Source organism: Leptonotus elevatus, chromosome 3 (assembly GCF_054856555.1).
Source record: "Leptonotus elevatus isolate MCC_2025b chromosome 3, RoL_Lele_1.0, whole genome shotgun sequence".
NCBI lineage: Eukaryota > Metazoa > Chordata > Actinopteri > Syngnathiformes > Syngnathidae > Leptonotus > Leptonotus elevatus.
This window is the reverse complement of record NC_141241.1, coordinates 26,373,947-26,388,432: the sequence shown is the minus strand read 5'-3', so window position 1 is coordinate 26,388,432 and position 14,486 is coordinate 26,373,947. Positions and strand designations below refer to the sequence as shown.

The 14,486-nt window shown below is 45.2% G+C and overlaps 12 non-coding genes across 12 annotated transcripts; 4 read left to right on the top strand and 8 right to left on the bottom strand.

Annotated features, from left to right (window-relative positions):
* Window positions 1-9,263: 9,263 nt before the first annotated feature.
* trnad-guc (transfer RNA aspartic acid (anticodon GUC)) lies at window positions 9,264-9,335 on the bottom strand. Its single transcript has one exon. It is a non-coding gene; the product is annotated as a tRNA-Asp (tRNA).
* A 588-nt stretch (window positions 9,336-9,923) lies between these two features.
* trnad-guc (transfer RNA aspartic acid (anticodon GUC)) lies at window positions 9,924-9,995 on the bottom strand. The gene has a single exon. It is a non-coding gene; the product is annotated as a tRNA-Asp (tRNA).
* A 258-nt stretch (window positions 9,996-10,253) lies between these two features.
* Window positions 10,254-10,325, bottom strand: trnad-guc (transfer RNA aspartic acid (anticodon GUC)). The gene has a single exon. It is a non-coding gene; the product is annotated as a tRNA-Asp (tRNA).
* A 918-nt stretch (window positions 10,326-11,243) lies between these two features.
* On the bottom strand, window positions 11,244-11,315 carry trnad-guc (transfer RNA aspartic acid (anticodon GUC)). Its single transcript has one exon. It is a non-coding gene; the product is annotated as a tRNA-Asp (tRNA).
* Window positions 11,316-11,435: 120 nt separating this feature from the next.
* Window positions 11,436-11,508, top strand: trnav-aac (transfer RNA valine (anticodon AAC)). The gene has a single exon. It is a non-coding gene; the product is annotated as a tRNA-Val (tRNA).
* Window positions 11,509-12,740: 1,232 nt separating this feature from the next.
* On the bottom strand, window positions 12,741-12,812 carry trnad-guc (transfer RNA aspartic acid (anticodon GUC)). Its single transcript has one exon. It is a non-coding gene; the product is annotated as a tRNA-Asp (tRNA).
* A 120-nt stretch (window positions 12,813-12,932) lies between these two features.
* On the top strand, window positions 12,933-13,005 carry trnav-aac (transfer RNA valine (anticodon AAC)). The gene has a single exon. It is a non-coding gene; the product is annotated as a tRNA-Val (tRNA).
* A 395-nt stretch (window positions 13,006-13,400) lies between these two features.
* trnad-guc (transfer RNA aspartic acid (anticodon GUC)) lies at window positions 13,401-13,472 on the bottom strand. The gene has a single exon. It is a non-coding gene; the product is annotated as a tRNA-Asp (tRNA).
* Window positions 13,473-13,922: 450 nt separating this feature from the next.
* On the top strand, window positions 13,923-13,995 carry trnav-aac (transfer RNA valine (anticodon AAC)). The gene has a single exon. It is a non-coding gene; the product is annotated as a tRNA-Val (tRNA).
* Window positions 13,996-14,060: 65 nt separating this feature from the next.
* Window positions 14,061-14,132, bottom strand: trnad-guc (transfer RNA aspartic acid (anticodon GUC)). Its single transcript has one exon. It is a non-coding gene; the product is annotated as a tRNA-Asp (tRNA).
* A 120-nt stretch (window positions 14,133-14,252) lies between these two features.
* trnav-aac (transfer RNA valine (anticodon AAC)) lies at window positions 14,253-14,325 on the top strand. The gene has a single exon. It is a non-coding gene; the product is annotated as a tRNA-Val (tRNA).
* Window positions 14,326-14,390: 65 nt separating this feature from the next.
* Window positions 14,391-14,462, bottom strand: trnad-guc (transfer RNA aspartic acid (anticodon GUC)). Its single transcript has one exon. It is a non-coding gene; the product is annotated as a tRNA-Asp (tRNA).
* Window positions 14,463-14,486: the final 24 nt, after the last annotated feature.

Sequence of the window (14,486 nt, the reverse complement as noted above, 5' to 3'; positions counted from 1 at the left end):
GTATTGATGTACCACGGAGGAGAAACAGACAACTGAGAGAACACGGCTTCAGTGTCATCAGCTTTTTGTCCCCAGAAGCTTCTGGTAATTAATAAATACCTTTGCAAAGGGACTTCTTCACAAGGATCTCACCATTCAGTTAATTGAACACGCAAAGAGTACAATACTTAATATTGTCAACTCTAACAGTTCCCACCGTTGATGTCCACGGTTTGTTTGATCGGTCTGATGAAAGCTGTGGAATTAGCATGTGTAAACAAACGGCTCTCGCTGGAAAAAATGGTACGACAGACTTTTGTGTTTTCTTTGAAGGGTAGAAAAGTGCGACGAAATTGTAGAAATGTGGATCAAATGATGAGGAATGCTAGAATGTTGGCGATGGGCAGTTCGGTTAAAATTGCTCGAGGAGCGTTGGTAAAAGCGGGTGCTAAGGATGTGGCTAATTGTGATGCTAACATTGTTGCACCTCTGGCGAGCAGCGGGCCGCTCGTTGCTGTTTTGTCTGATGTTGTTAACCCGTTTACAGGCTCACCGTACAAGCCTACGGCTCAGATGCTGCAGGATTTGCAGGCACCGATGTTGACGGTAAATAGCGGTAATCTTGATGTGGAATGGCATAGTGGTAATGATAAAAATTCTGGACCGCTTCGGTCTACGTTACAGGCCGCGGCTGACGGCTTGGCAGCTGGCGTAACCGCCTCTGTGACACGTTTGGAGTCTCTCTTGTACGAAATTTTGGAAATGAGGGCGAGTCCGAAAGTGAAATTGGACAAAGCAAGTGCTTTTAAATTGGAACTAGCTAGACATGCTGAAGTGCCCCAGGTTGTTCGTCGCAAATGGCTTATGGTTATTTCTCGCTTTGAGAAAGATGCAAATGACGACTTGACAGAAGACGAATACTTTGGACGACGTAACTGTGACGTGAGGTCTGACACTTCTAATGCATTGGCGAAGAACTATGTTACTGTAGACATTCATGAACAGTTGGATGATCTGTCGTGTGGAGTTGGAGATGTTGTGGAACAATATGACTTTAGCACGCCTGACAGACTCCCGGAGGATACTCCGAGGAGAATGGTGACTCGTTCTAAGGGGGTTTTGCAAGCACCTATGTTGACAAAAGTTGATCCGGCTTCCGGACATTCGGCGACTGTGTATAAACCTTATTTGCCGACTGATCTGTGTGTGCTTGTGCAAAAACTTCCCCCGTTGCAAGCAGGTGGAGAAAATTGGTTGCGCTCGCTACAAAGAAGTGTGACAGGTCAGATTTTGACAGCTGGAGACATGCGTGCTCTTTTAACGGGGGCGTGTCCTTTGTCTCAGCTGGACGCGCTGATGGCTAATTCAGGAATGTCATCTTTGAGTGACGGTGAGGCATTGTCCCGTGAGGATTATTTGACGCTGTTTGGAGCGCTAGGTGGATTGTTTCCGCTTCCGGATGTGGTCATATCTGATTTACTGTACGCTCCGAAAGTTGATGAAGAGGCTGCGACATTTATTGACCGTGCTCTTTCTCTGAATTTTCCTTAAAGACTGGTCATTTACCGACTGATTCTACACTGTACTCTCAAGTTTTTCGTGCGGCAGTGCTAAAAGGTGTCCCTAAGTCTGTGAGGCAGGCCATGGAGGTGAATCCCGATTTGCCTGGCTCTGAACACGTACGGTGGTTATCTCATCTGAAACATCATCTGAGAAGGTATGCGAAAGATCTTGAATCTAAAAATGACAAACATAGGTCTACTGAATTACAATTGGCTGCTATACAATTGCAGACTTTGAAAAAAAGTACAGAGGAGACTTTGGCTCTCCCGGCTTCTACTGTTGACTCATCACCTATTCTTGTTTCTGAGTGTGCTATGTATCAATCGAGATCAGCTATCAGCCAGGACCAGTGTTTCAATTGTGGACGTTTCGGCCACTGGGCGGACACCTGTTGAAATCACCTACGTGGGAGAAGCAGAGGTGGAAGGCGTCTACAGGGCGGACGCGGCTATTACCAGCCAAGAGGACGTGAGTCACGAAATGTTCCTCCACGCCAGACTTCATCCCAGGAACAGTATCCGCCGGTGCCGAATCAGCGATTTCTGCCGCCACGTAGCGGACAGTATCCACAATGACGGGGCCCAGAATCCACCTTATGTGCACTGCAGGAGCCTATGATTGCATTAAAGGTGAGCGGAACTACTTTATCATTTATGGTAGACACTGGAGCACGCCACTCTACCATTATGACTTTACCAAATGGAAGTACGCTCTCCAATGATGGCATCTCGTTGGTTGGATTCAAGGGAGAGAACACTATCCTGCACATGACGAACCCGTTGCAGACGGAGTGCTGCTCGCAAACATTTATGCATTCGTTTGTTTATGCTCCAAGTTGTCCTGTGAATCTTTTGGGAAGGGATCTTCTCATAAGGACTGCTCCATTGATTCAATGCGGGCCAGAGGGGCTGACGCTTCAGTTCCCAGATGGACATACTTTTCACTGCGGGGGTGATTCCTCCTCGAATGTCTCCTCCCAGTTCCCTGTGGTGACTTCACACGCCATGACATGTTCCTCTGCTGACATGTACTGGGCAAAGATTGACACTGATTCCCCCGGCTGGAGGGAAGCGGAGACGTTTTGGAAAACTTGGTCCTCCTGGGTGCGACATCTCAGGCCATATGATGTGATATCGGATTGTATACATTGTACACTATTTTACGACAGATGTGGTGATGAGTTATACAGTGAAGCTTTCAGTGCAATTGTTGACAATGTTTGGGAGTTGCGTGTGTGTGGTCTGTTTGCAGGACCTGCCGGAGTGGCTTTTTCGGTTGTTCTGACGGAGGAACAGTCTCGATGGTATGAGATGGCAGTACCACCTGGTGTATCTGTGCTGGCATGTCATCCTCACATTTCTTTGATGGTGTCATCCCAGCATACGGCGAAGGATTTAGGTCCATTTGTCCTGGCTTGCACAAAAGCGACGGATTGGCAGCCTTCAATTCATACAGATTTACTGTATTCCAAATCTCTTGATGCCTATTGGATTAAATCTGATTTGTTTATTTCCATGTCTGTCTTAGAACATCAACTTTTGGACCGACATCATGGCCGAGAGACATCTGACAGTGAGCTTGCTGGTGACATCTTACACTCCATGCCTGCTGCACTGTGGTCTACTGACCCGACTGATGTGGGACTGTGTAAAGTGGCACCTGTGACTTTTGAAATGAAACCTGGCTCCGTTTGGGTACCACAGTACCCGATGAAGGAGGAGGGGCGACTTGGCATCTCAGTAACAATTGATGGGTTGCTGAAAGCAGGAGTTCTTTGTAAGATGGATAGGTCTGATTACAATACTCCCATTCTCCCAGTAGTAAATAAAAATACTGGCGAATTCCGAATGGTGCATGATCTCAGGGCGATCAATGCTAAAGTTCTGACACCCTCGCTGCCGGTGCCAAATCCTCATTCAGCTCTGTCACAGATATCTCCGTTGCACACGCATTTTACCTGCATTGACCTTGCAAATGCATTTTTTTGCATTCCTCTTGACTTGTCTATGAGGAAGTATTTTGCATTTTTGTGGAATAATGAATGTTATTCCTACACCCGGCTTCCTCAGGGTTTTGTGCTGTCTCCTGGTGCGTTCAATGCTTCTCTTAGGCAATTGCTGTCACCTCTCCAACTTCCTACTGATGTTCTTTTAGTGCAGTATGTAGATGATCTGCTCCTTGCTGCGCCTTCCGAGGAGTCCTGCCTTCAAGCTACACAGCTCCTTTTGAGTCACCTGGCTTCGGTGGGCTTGAAGTGCTCCAAAAGCAAACTTCAGATTGCCCGGCCTCAGGTTTCATTCTTGGGTCGACTTATATCGAGGCATGGAACAGGTATTTCTCCGTCGCATAAAGATGTCATTTTGCACCATCCTAAACCGACAAATGTTAAACAAATGTTGGCTTTTCTGGGTCTGTGTAACTTTTCCAGACATCATGTTCCGGATTTTGCGGAACTGACTCACGCATTGAGAGAATTGGTGAATGAAAAGGGAATGAGAAACCTGTCGCTTGTTCTAAATTGGACACAAGCTGCTGAGAACTCTTTTGTTCTGCTGAAACAATTTTTGTCTTCGGCTGCAGCTCTTGTAGTCCCTGACTACACTAAAATGTTCTTCCTTGATGTTTCTGAAAAATCCAGCAGTGTGTCGGCTGTTCTTTTTCAGAAGGGGGAAGATGGTAATAGACATGTTTGTCTTTATGCATCAACACCTCTGGAAAAATATGAACAACGTCACCCGCTGTGCGCAGCTTTTGCTTCAGCATTAGCTCGCTTGATTCAGAAAACATCTCATATTGTGCTACATCATCCGCTGACAGTACGTACAGCTCATAGTACAGTACAATACATAACCAGCCAAGCATTTACTATGACAGGGGGACGACAGAGAAAGATTGAATCAGTTCTAACACAACCTCACATTTTGTTTGTACATGAGGGGATTAACATGGCAGATGGCATAATTGAGGGACAATCCCACTGCTGCACTCAACGAATTCTGGAAGACAACTCACTGAGAAAAGATCTTTACGATACCGCAATAAATGACCCAGACTTGACGTTATTTACTGATGGCTGTTGTTTTAAGGGCAATGAAGGACTTCAGTCAGGTTTTGCGGTAACACAGATGATTGGAGCATCCTTTGATCTGTTAGTGGCAGACAGACTCACAGGACCACAGTCAGCTCAAAGAGCGGAGATAGTGGCTTTGATAGTTGCACTTCAGTTAGCCAAAGATAAGACTGTGAACATTTACACTGACTTGGCGTATGCACATGTAGTGATACACACAGCCATGAAAGAATGGCAAAGAAATGACTTTATGACTGCTTCAGGGACGCCTATCAAACACCATCAGGACATACTTGAATTAAAAAAAGCTTTGCTCCTGCCTAACGCAGTAGCTATAATTAAGTGTAAAGGTCATTCAAAAACTAATGATTTTGTGTCAGTGGGAAATGATTCCGCAGACAGGGCTGCAAAAAATGCAGCAGGGTACAGCCCAACCTTACAACTGATGGTGAGTGAAGGTGAATTAGGACAAAAAATAACTACGGAAACAATTAAGCTGTGGCAAGAAAAGGCCAGTCCAGAAGAACAGAGTGTGTGGCTGGGAAAAGGAGGACAAAAGGATGAAGCAGGTGTATGGCAGAAACAAGGTAAATATATCCCATCACAGAAGCAATTAAAAAACCTGATTTCTGAAGCACATGGACTTTGCCATGTGGGTACAGAAGAAGTGATGAGACGGCTGCAGAATTGGTGGCATCCTTACATGAGACAAATTGTTAAAAGTGAACTGCAGGACTGCAATGTTTGCAATAAATTTAACAGTATGCCTACATCTAAACCTCCCCAGGGCACTCACGATCCAGAAGTGACTGCCCCGGGACAAATAATCTCAATGGATTTTACTGACATGATCAGGCCCGTACAAGGGTACCGATATTTGTTGGTAATTGTGGACTCCTTTTCCGGATGGCCGGAGGCATATCAATGCAAATCTGAAACCGCAGAGGTTGTGGTAAAACATTTGATAAATCATTACATCCCATCACATGGGTTTCCCAGGAAAATTAGATCAGATAATGGGACTCATTTCAAAAATAAACATCTACAGGAAGTAGAAAAAGCATTGGGACTAAGACATACATTTGGGTCCGTATATCATCCCCAATCTCAAGGACAGGTCGAGAGAATGAATAGAAACATAAAAGAAAAATTAGCTAAAGCACTGGCCTCATCAAATTTGAATTGGCTACAAGCTCTTCCTATTGCACTAATGAATGTGCGAATGTCATTAAACTCAGCTAAAGGCTGGACTCCATTTGAAGGTCACAAAAACAGACCATTTCCAGCTCCAAATGTGCCGCTGGAAGAGACACACATTGAAGAACCTCCAGTACTAAAACAATTAGTGTCTACGTTCTCTAAGCTAACAAAAAAGTGGCCAGTTGCTCCTTTAGAAATAAATGATTGTGAATATGTGTGGTTGAAGGTAACTAAGCGAAAATGGTCTTTCCCCAGGTGGACAGGCCCACATCGTGTAACCGAGAGAACGTCCTGTGCAGTGCGCTTGCATAGGAAGGGGGACACCTGGTACCACCTGTCATCCACCAGGCCGGCAGGGAAACCAGCTGGCTCAACAATCCAACCTGCAATCATCGGATGTCCCAATCTAGGAGCCACGTCAACTGATGATCCAGTTTCCGGCTCAGGAGCTGTCGTTTGAGGACATCATTCAATCTTATTGAACGAAGATCAAGATCAAGTGCCTTTTCTTGGGCAATCATTTCAAGAAGAAGTCACATTTTGGGCAGAATAATCCCAGGTGGCAAATCGAAGAATTTGGGTAGTCTACCCCAAATTCTTGAAGAAGAGACGAACTATTGCGACACTCTTTTCATTCAAAAAGACCTTCAAAGAACTTCATTACGAGATGGCTTCAAAGCTGAAAAACATATCCTTCTGCTGTACTGCGACCTTTCTTCTCATGATGACTTGGTACTTTTGTCAGCCTTTTGACACAACTTTGAACGCAATTACAACGTATCGTATTAAGCGAAGTATTAAATCTACATATAATCCCTGGGTCACATTCTGGACTTATGAGAAATCAATTGCTGTGACAGTTGCTCCAAATACAAACACTTCTGTTAAAATTCCTATTAGATCCTTAAAGGGATTTGGTAGGGGGAGACAGACTAAGGGGGAAGATTGGATAAGATACTGGTGGTATTTGACAGGTCATGTACGACGAGATTGGAATGCTCTGATAACAACACAGGATGGAAGATACTGGCGTCCGGGAACTAGTGAGGAGGCAGTCTTCTTTAGCAAAAGAATAACATTGCGTAATATGGGGGGGCGACTCTATATGAACTTTATTTTTCCAGAAGGGGAATTACGGTCGCCTAACACAACAATTGATAACGCCTCCTGTTTTGGATTTTTGTTGTGGGCCTGGTTCTCCGGACATGACCCATATTTCCCCATTTTAGTATGCGTAAATAAAACAATGAGTAATTTAGAACAGCCAAAAATGACTAAATACACAATGGAGAGCGGAGTAAAGGCGGTCAGCGTACCAACTGAGGGAATAGTTGAGAGGTTTCGGGTTACAAAAGGATTTTCCGGGGGCAGTAACAATTGGCTATTATTGGCGAATGAAGCGGCTCGAGCCTCTGATAAAGACAACTGTGTGGTATGTGTAGGTCCGCGTCCTCTATTGAGAATCATTCCGGCTAAAATAGATGATCACTGTATATTGGAACTAATGAATAAGGCTGTCCCCAATGTCAAATGCTCGAAATGGGATAAGGTGTATCCCCTCGTCGATTGGCAGAAAACTAAACCAGTATTTTCAAACACAGTTGCAAATGGTAATTTTACATGTATTAAAATGACAGGCACTGGAGAACAATTGGGAAAATTAAATCACATTACTCAGTGCGTGTCGATAGTAGATGTGGGACAGAAGTTCCAACCGAAATCCAGAGCGGACATATACTGGTGGTGCGGTGACAACAGAATATTTGATAAGTTGCCTTTAAATACAAAAGGATATTGTGCCCTCATAACCCTTCTCATGCCAGTACAAATCTACCCCATCTCTATTGATAACCTGTTACAAATGATTGATAATTGGGAACCAAAACCTCCTTCTTTTCAGAGGACCAAAAGACATTCTTGGCAAGAGCAGAATGTTCCCACCTACATTGATGCAATTGGAGTACCAAGAGGTGTGCCAGATGAATACAAATTAACTGATCAAGTACTCTCAGGATTTGAATCTGTAATTTGCTGGTGGTGCACCATAAACAAAAATGTAGATAGAATTAATTATATACATTATAATGTACAAAGGCTAGGAAATTGGACTCAGTCTGGCTTTGAGGCTGTACGCGGCCAGTTAGCCGCCACATCTTTGATGACATTCCAAAATCGAATTGCACTAGATATGTTGCTGGCAGAAAAGGGCGGAGTTTGCTCAATGTTTGGAGATCAGTGTTGCACTTTTATTCCTAACAATACTGCTCCAGATGGAAGTCTGACAATTGCAATTGAAGGGCTGCGAACACTCAATAAGAAAATGAAAGAGCAATCAGGTGTAGATACTTCTGTATGGGATAAGTGGATGAATGTGTTTGGCCGTTATAAAGCTTTGATTTCCTCAATTTTGATATCTGCGGCTGTTTTCACGGCACTATTAACGATTTGCGGATGTTGTTTTATTCCATGTATTCGTTCAATTTGCCAAAGACTTTTTACCACTGCGATTGAGAAACAGGATGTACAAAATAAGTCGTCTCATATGATGGTAGCTGTTGCTAATCAATGGATGTCTCCTGTTGCTTCGAATGAGGGGGATGAGGATGCCGCTGGCATTTTCCTTTAAAAACAATATCTAATGTGTTGAACTATAGAATAGTTCAAATGAGGGAATGATAGAATTATTAACATTGTTTTTCTGTTTTACATATATATTCTTCAAAGTGTTTTTGATTTTAGTTAGATAAATACAACTGTGGTAGAATGTGGTCTGTTTTCCCCCTAAGGAAGTGAGGTGTCGGAATCCACACAGCAGGTATGCGGGAATCTCTGGAGCCAGCTCTCCCGAGGTCAATAGTTTATCTAGGAAGCCAATTGTTTACCTCAATATTTGGTAAGGACTGAAAGAACTCAATAGGAGTTGGCCAGATTGTATCTCACTCTGCTGACAGGACAAGATCAAAGGGGGGGCTGTGCTCTGTGTGGAGTTTTATGGGGGGCCTGGTAGAGGGAGAAGGGGGGCCAAGTGGCCCACATCCCGGAGGAAGAGATAAGAGAGGGGGTGTGTAGAATTGGGGTGACAGGAAATATCACATGCTGAGAAGGGGCCAAATGGTCAATGAGGGGGAGGGAACCATATCTGTATCTATGCATGCATGAACTTTGAAAAGAACACATCTGTGGGTGAGCTGCGATGATTGAGCAGTAACTACAGGTGACTTTCAGAATCTGAAATAAAGCTGGCAAACTTGTTCACAGATTTCAACTTTGAATTTATTTGAACACGCAGAAATCAAGGAAATGATTTCCAACAGTTTCCATAGTGTAGTGGTTATCACGTTTGCCTAACACGCGAACGGTCCCCGGCTCGAGACCGGGTGGAAACATGGCCATTTTCTTTGTATTTGCAATTTAAACTGTTTATCCAAAAGATAGGTTTCACAAACACCATCTCCCCGTCGGGGAATCGAACCCCGGTCTTCCCCGTGACAGGGGGAGATACTATCCACTATACTAACGAGGACAGAAGGGCTATACAGTTACCTCCTGGTCGGGTGTAGAGGGGAACCTGTCCTCGAAAACTGGAAAAGCCAGCCAGCTAGTTTGATTTCCGGCAGTGCGAACAAGTTGAAGTTAAGCGTCTGTTTCCATAGTGTAGTGGTTATCACGTTCGCCTAACACGCGAAAGGTCCCCGGCTCGAGACCGGGTGGAATCATGGCAATTTTCTTTGTATTTGCAATGAAAACTGATCATCCAAAAGATAGCTTTCACAAACACCATCACCCCGTTGGGGAATTTAACCCCGGTCTTCCCCGTGACAGGGGGAAATACTATCCTCTATACTAACGAGGACAGAACGGCTATACAACTACCTCCTGGTTGGGTGTAGAGGGGAACCTATCCTCGAAAACTGGAAAAGCCAACCAGCTAGTTTGATTTCCGTCAGTGCTAACAAGTTGAAGTTAAGCGTCTGTTTCCATAGTGTAGTGGTTATCACGTTCGACTAACACGCGAAAGTTCCCCGGCTCGAGACCGGGTGGAAACATGGCAATTTTCTTTGTATTTGCAATGAAAACTGATCATCCAGAAGATAGCTTTCACAAACACCATCTCCCCGTCGGGGAATCGAACCCCGGTCTTCCCCGTGACAGGGGGAGATACTATCCACTATACTAACGAGGACAGAAAGGCAAAACAACTACCTACTGGTCGGGTGTAGAGGGGAACCTATCCTCGAAAACTGGAAAAGCCAACCAGCTAGTTTGATTTCCGTCAGTGCTAACAAGTTGAAGTTAAGCGTCTGTTTCCATAGTGTAGTGGTTATCACGTTTGCCTAACACGCGAACGGTCCCCGGCTCGAGACCGGGTGGAAACATGGCCATTTTCTTTGTATTTGCAATTTAAACTGTTTATCCAAAAGATAGGTTTCACAAACACCATCTCCCCGTCGGGGAATCGAACCCCGGTCTTCCCCGTGACAGGGGGAGATACTATCCACTATACTAACGAGGACAGAAGGGCTATACAACTACCTCCTGGTCTGGTGTAGAGGGGAACCTGTCCTCGGAAACTGGAAAAGCCAGCCAGCTAGTTATATTTCCGGCAGTGCGAACAAGTAAAAGTTAAGCGTCTGTTTCCATAGTGTAGTGGTTATCACGTTCGCCTAACACGCGAAAGGTCCGCGATTCGAGACCGGGTGGAAACATGGCCATTTTCTTTGTATTTGCAATGAAAACTGATCATCCAAAAGATAGCTTTCACAAACACCATCTCCCCGTCGGGGAATCGAACCCCAGTCTTCCCCGTGACAGGGGGAAATACTATCCACTATACTAACGAGGACTGAACGGCTATACAACTACCTCCTGGTCGGGTGTAGAGGGGAACCTATCCTCGAAAACTGGAAAAGCCAACCAGCTAGTTTGATTTCCATCAGTGCTAACAAGTTGAAGTAAAGCGTCTGTTTCCATAGTGTAGTGGTTATCACGTTTGCCTAACACGCGAACGGTCCCCGGCTCGAGACCGGGTGGAAACATGGCCATTTTCTTTGTATTTGCAATTTAAACTGTTTATCCAAAAGATAGGTTTCACAAACACCATCTCCCTGTAGGGGAATCGAACCCCGGTCTTCCCCGTGACAGGGGGAGATACTATCCACTATACTAACGAGGACAGAAGGGCTATACAACTACCTCCTGGTCTGGTGTAGAGGGGAACCTGTCCTCGAAAACTGGAAAAGCCAACCAGCTAGTTTGATTTCCGTCAGTGCTAACAAGTTGAAGTTAAGCGTCTGTTTCCATAGTGTAGTGGTTATCACGTTTGCCTAACACGTGAAAGGTCCCCGGCTCGAGACCGGGTGGAAACATGGCCATTTTCTTTGTATTTGAAATTTAAACTGTTTATCCAAAAGATAGGTTTCACAAACACCATCTCCCCGTCGGGGAATCGAACCCCGGTCTTCCCCGTGACAGGGGGAGATACTATCCACTATACTAACGAGGACAGAAGGGCTATACAGTTACCTCCTGGTCGGGTGTAGAGGGGAACCTGTCCTCGAAAACTGGAAAAGCCAGCCAGCTAGTTTGATTTCCGGCAGTGCAAACAAGTTGAAGTTAAGCGTCTGTTTCCATAGTGTAGTGGTTATCACGTTCGCCTAACACGCGAAAGGTCCCCGGCTCGAGACCGGGTGGAAACATGGCCATTTTCTTTGTATTTGCAATGAAAACTGATCATCCAAAAGATAGCTTTCACAAACACCATCACCCCGTTGGAGAATTGAACCCCGGTCTTCCCCGTGACAGGGGGAAATACTATCCTCTATACTAACGAGGACAGAACGGCTATACAACTACCTCCTGGTTGGGTGTAGAGGGGAACCTATCCTCGAAAACTGGAAAAGCCAACCAGCTAGTTTGATTTCCGTCAGTGCTAACAAGTTGAAGTTAAGCGTCTGTTTCCATAGTGTAGTGGTTATCACGTTCGCCTAACACGCGAACGGTCCCCGGCTTTAAACCGGGTGGAAACATGGCCATTTTCTTTGTATTTGAAATTTAAACTGTTTCTCCAAAAGATAGGTTTCACAAACACCATATCCCCGTCGGGGAATCGAACTCCGGTCTTCACCGTGACAGGGGGAGATACTATCCACTATACTAACGAGTACAGAAGGGCTATACAGCGATGAGTTATTAACATTGTTTTTCAGTTTTAAATTATATTTTAGCCGTTTTAGATTTAGTTAACTCAGTATGGCTGTATGAATAGACATATATTCTTATCTGTGTTACTTTCATGAGAAAGAGCAACGGGTCTGTCTATTAATTCGTAATCTAAAGGGAGGGCCGGGGATTCTGCTGTGTCGGAAGGGAGTCAGGCTTATTATTATTGTATTTTTTCTAATCTGATTTATACCCATGGGAACGGATTCTCTTGTATTCATTCAGTTGTAACCAGGTGTGTTGTGGGCTGACTTTCTATGAACCCTCTTTGTGAATAAATAATGATGTGGGCTGGAGAGAAGGACACACATTTGAACAGAGCACTGTTTGGGTGACTTGTTATTGTGTGATCAGAAGCTTCTGGTAATTAATACCTTTGCAAAGGAACTTCTTCAACAGAATCTCACCATTCAGTTAATTGAACACGCAAAGAGTACAATACTTAATATTGTCTACTCTAACAACAGTTACCTCCTGGTCGGGTGTAGAGGGGAACCTGTCCTCGAAAACTGGAAAAGCCAGCCAGCTAGTTTGATTTCCGGCAGTGCGAACAAGTTGAAGTTAAGCGTCTGTTTCCATAGTGTAGTGGTTATCACGTACGCCTAACACGCGAAAGGTCCCTGGCTCGAGACCGGGTGGAAACATGGCCATTTTCTTTGTATTTGCAATGAAAACTGATCATCCAAAAGATAGCTTTCACAAACACCATCTCCCCGTCGGGGAATCGAACCCCGGTCTTCCCCGTGACAGGGGGAGATACTATCCACTATACTAACGAGGACAGAAGGGCTATACAACTACCTCCTGGTCTGGTGTAGAGGGGAACCTGTCCTCGGAAACTGGAAAAGCCAGCCAGCTAGTTATAATTCCGGCAGTGCGAACAGGTAAAAGTTAAGCGTCTGTTTCCATAGTGTAGTGGTTATCACGTTCGCCTAACACGCGAAAGGTCCCCGGTTAGAGACCGGGTGGAAACATGGCCATTTTCTTTGTATTTGCAATGAAAACTGATCATCCAAAAGATAGCTTTCACAAACACCATCTCCTCGTCGGGGAATCGAACCCCAGTCTTCCCCGTGACAGGGGGAAATACTATCCACTATACTAACGAGGACAGAAAGGCAAAACAACTACCCCCTGGTCGGGTGTAGAGGGGAACCTATCCTCGAAAACTGGAAAAGCCAACCAGCTAGTTTGATTTCCGTCAGTGCTAACAAGTTGAAGTTCAGCGTCTGTTTCCATGTTGTAGTGGTTATCACGTTTGCCTAACACGCGAACGGTCCCCGGCTCGAGACCGGGTGGAAACATGGCCATTTTCTTTGTATTTGCAATTTAAACTATTTATCCAAAAGATAGGTTTCACAAACACCATCTCCCCGTCGGGGAATCGAACCCCGGTCTTCCCCGTGACAGGGGGAGATACTATCCACTATACTAACGAGGACAGAAGGGCTATACAACTACCTCCTGGTCTGGTGTAGAGGGGAACCTGTCCTCGAAAACTGGAAAAGCCAACCAGCTAGTTTGATTTCCGTCAGTGCTAACAAGTTGAAGTTAAGCGTCTGTTTCCATAGTGTAGTGGTTATCACGTTTGCCTAACACGCGAACGGTCCCCGGCTCGAGACCGGGTGGAAACATGGCCATTTTCTTTGTATTTGAAATTTAAACTGTTTATCCAAAAGATAGGTTTCACAAACACCATCTCCCCGTCGGGAAATCGAACCCCGGTCTTCCCCGTGACAGGGGGAGATACTATCCACTATACTAACGAGGACAGAAGGGCTATACAGTTACCTCCTGGTCGGGTGTAGAGGGGAACCTGTCCTCGAAAACTGGAAAAGCCAGCCAGCTAGTTTGATTTCCGGCAGTGCGAACAAGTTTAAGTTAAGCGTCTGTTTCCATAGTGTAGTGGTTATCACGTTCGCCTAACACGCGAAAGGTCCCCGGCTCGAGACCGGGTGGAAACATGGCCATTTTCTTTGTATTTGCAATGAAAACTGATCATCCAGAAGATAGCTTTCACAAACACCATCTCCCCGTCGGGGAATCGAACCCCGGTCTTCCCCGTGACAGGGGGAGATACTATCCACTATACTAACGAGGACAGAAAGGCAAAACAACTACCTCCTGGTCGGGTGTAGAGGGGAACCTGTCCTCGAAAACTGGAAAAGCTAGCCAGCTAGTTTGATTTCCGGCAGTGCGATCAGGTTGAATTTAAGCGTCTGTTTCCATAGTGTAGTGGTTATCACGTTCGCCTAACACGCGAAAGGTCCCCGGCTCGAGACCGGGTGGAAACATGGCCATTTTCTTTGTATTTGCAATGAAAACTGATCATCCAAAAGATAGGTTTCACAAACACCATCTCCCCGTCGGGGAATCGAACCCCGGTCTTCCCCGTGACAGGGGGAGATACTATCCACTATACTAACGAGGACAGAAGGGCTATACAGTTACCTCC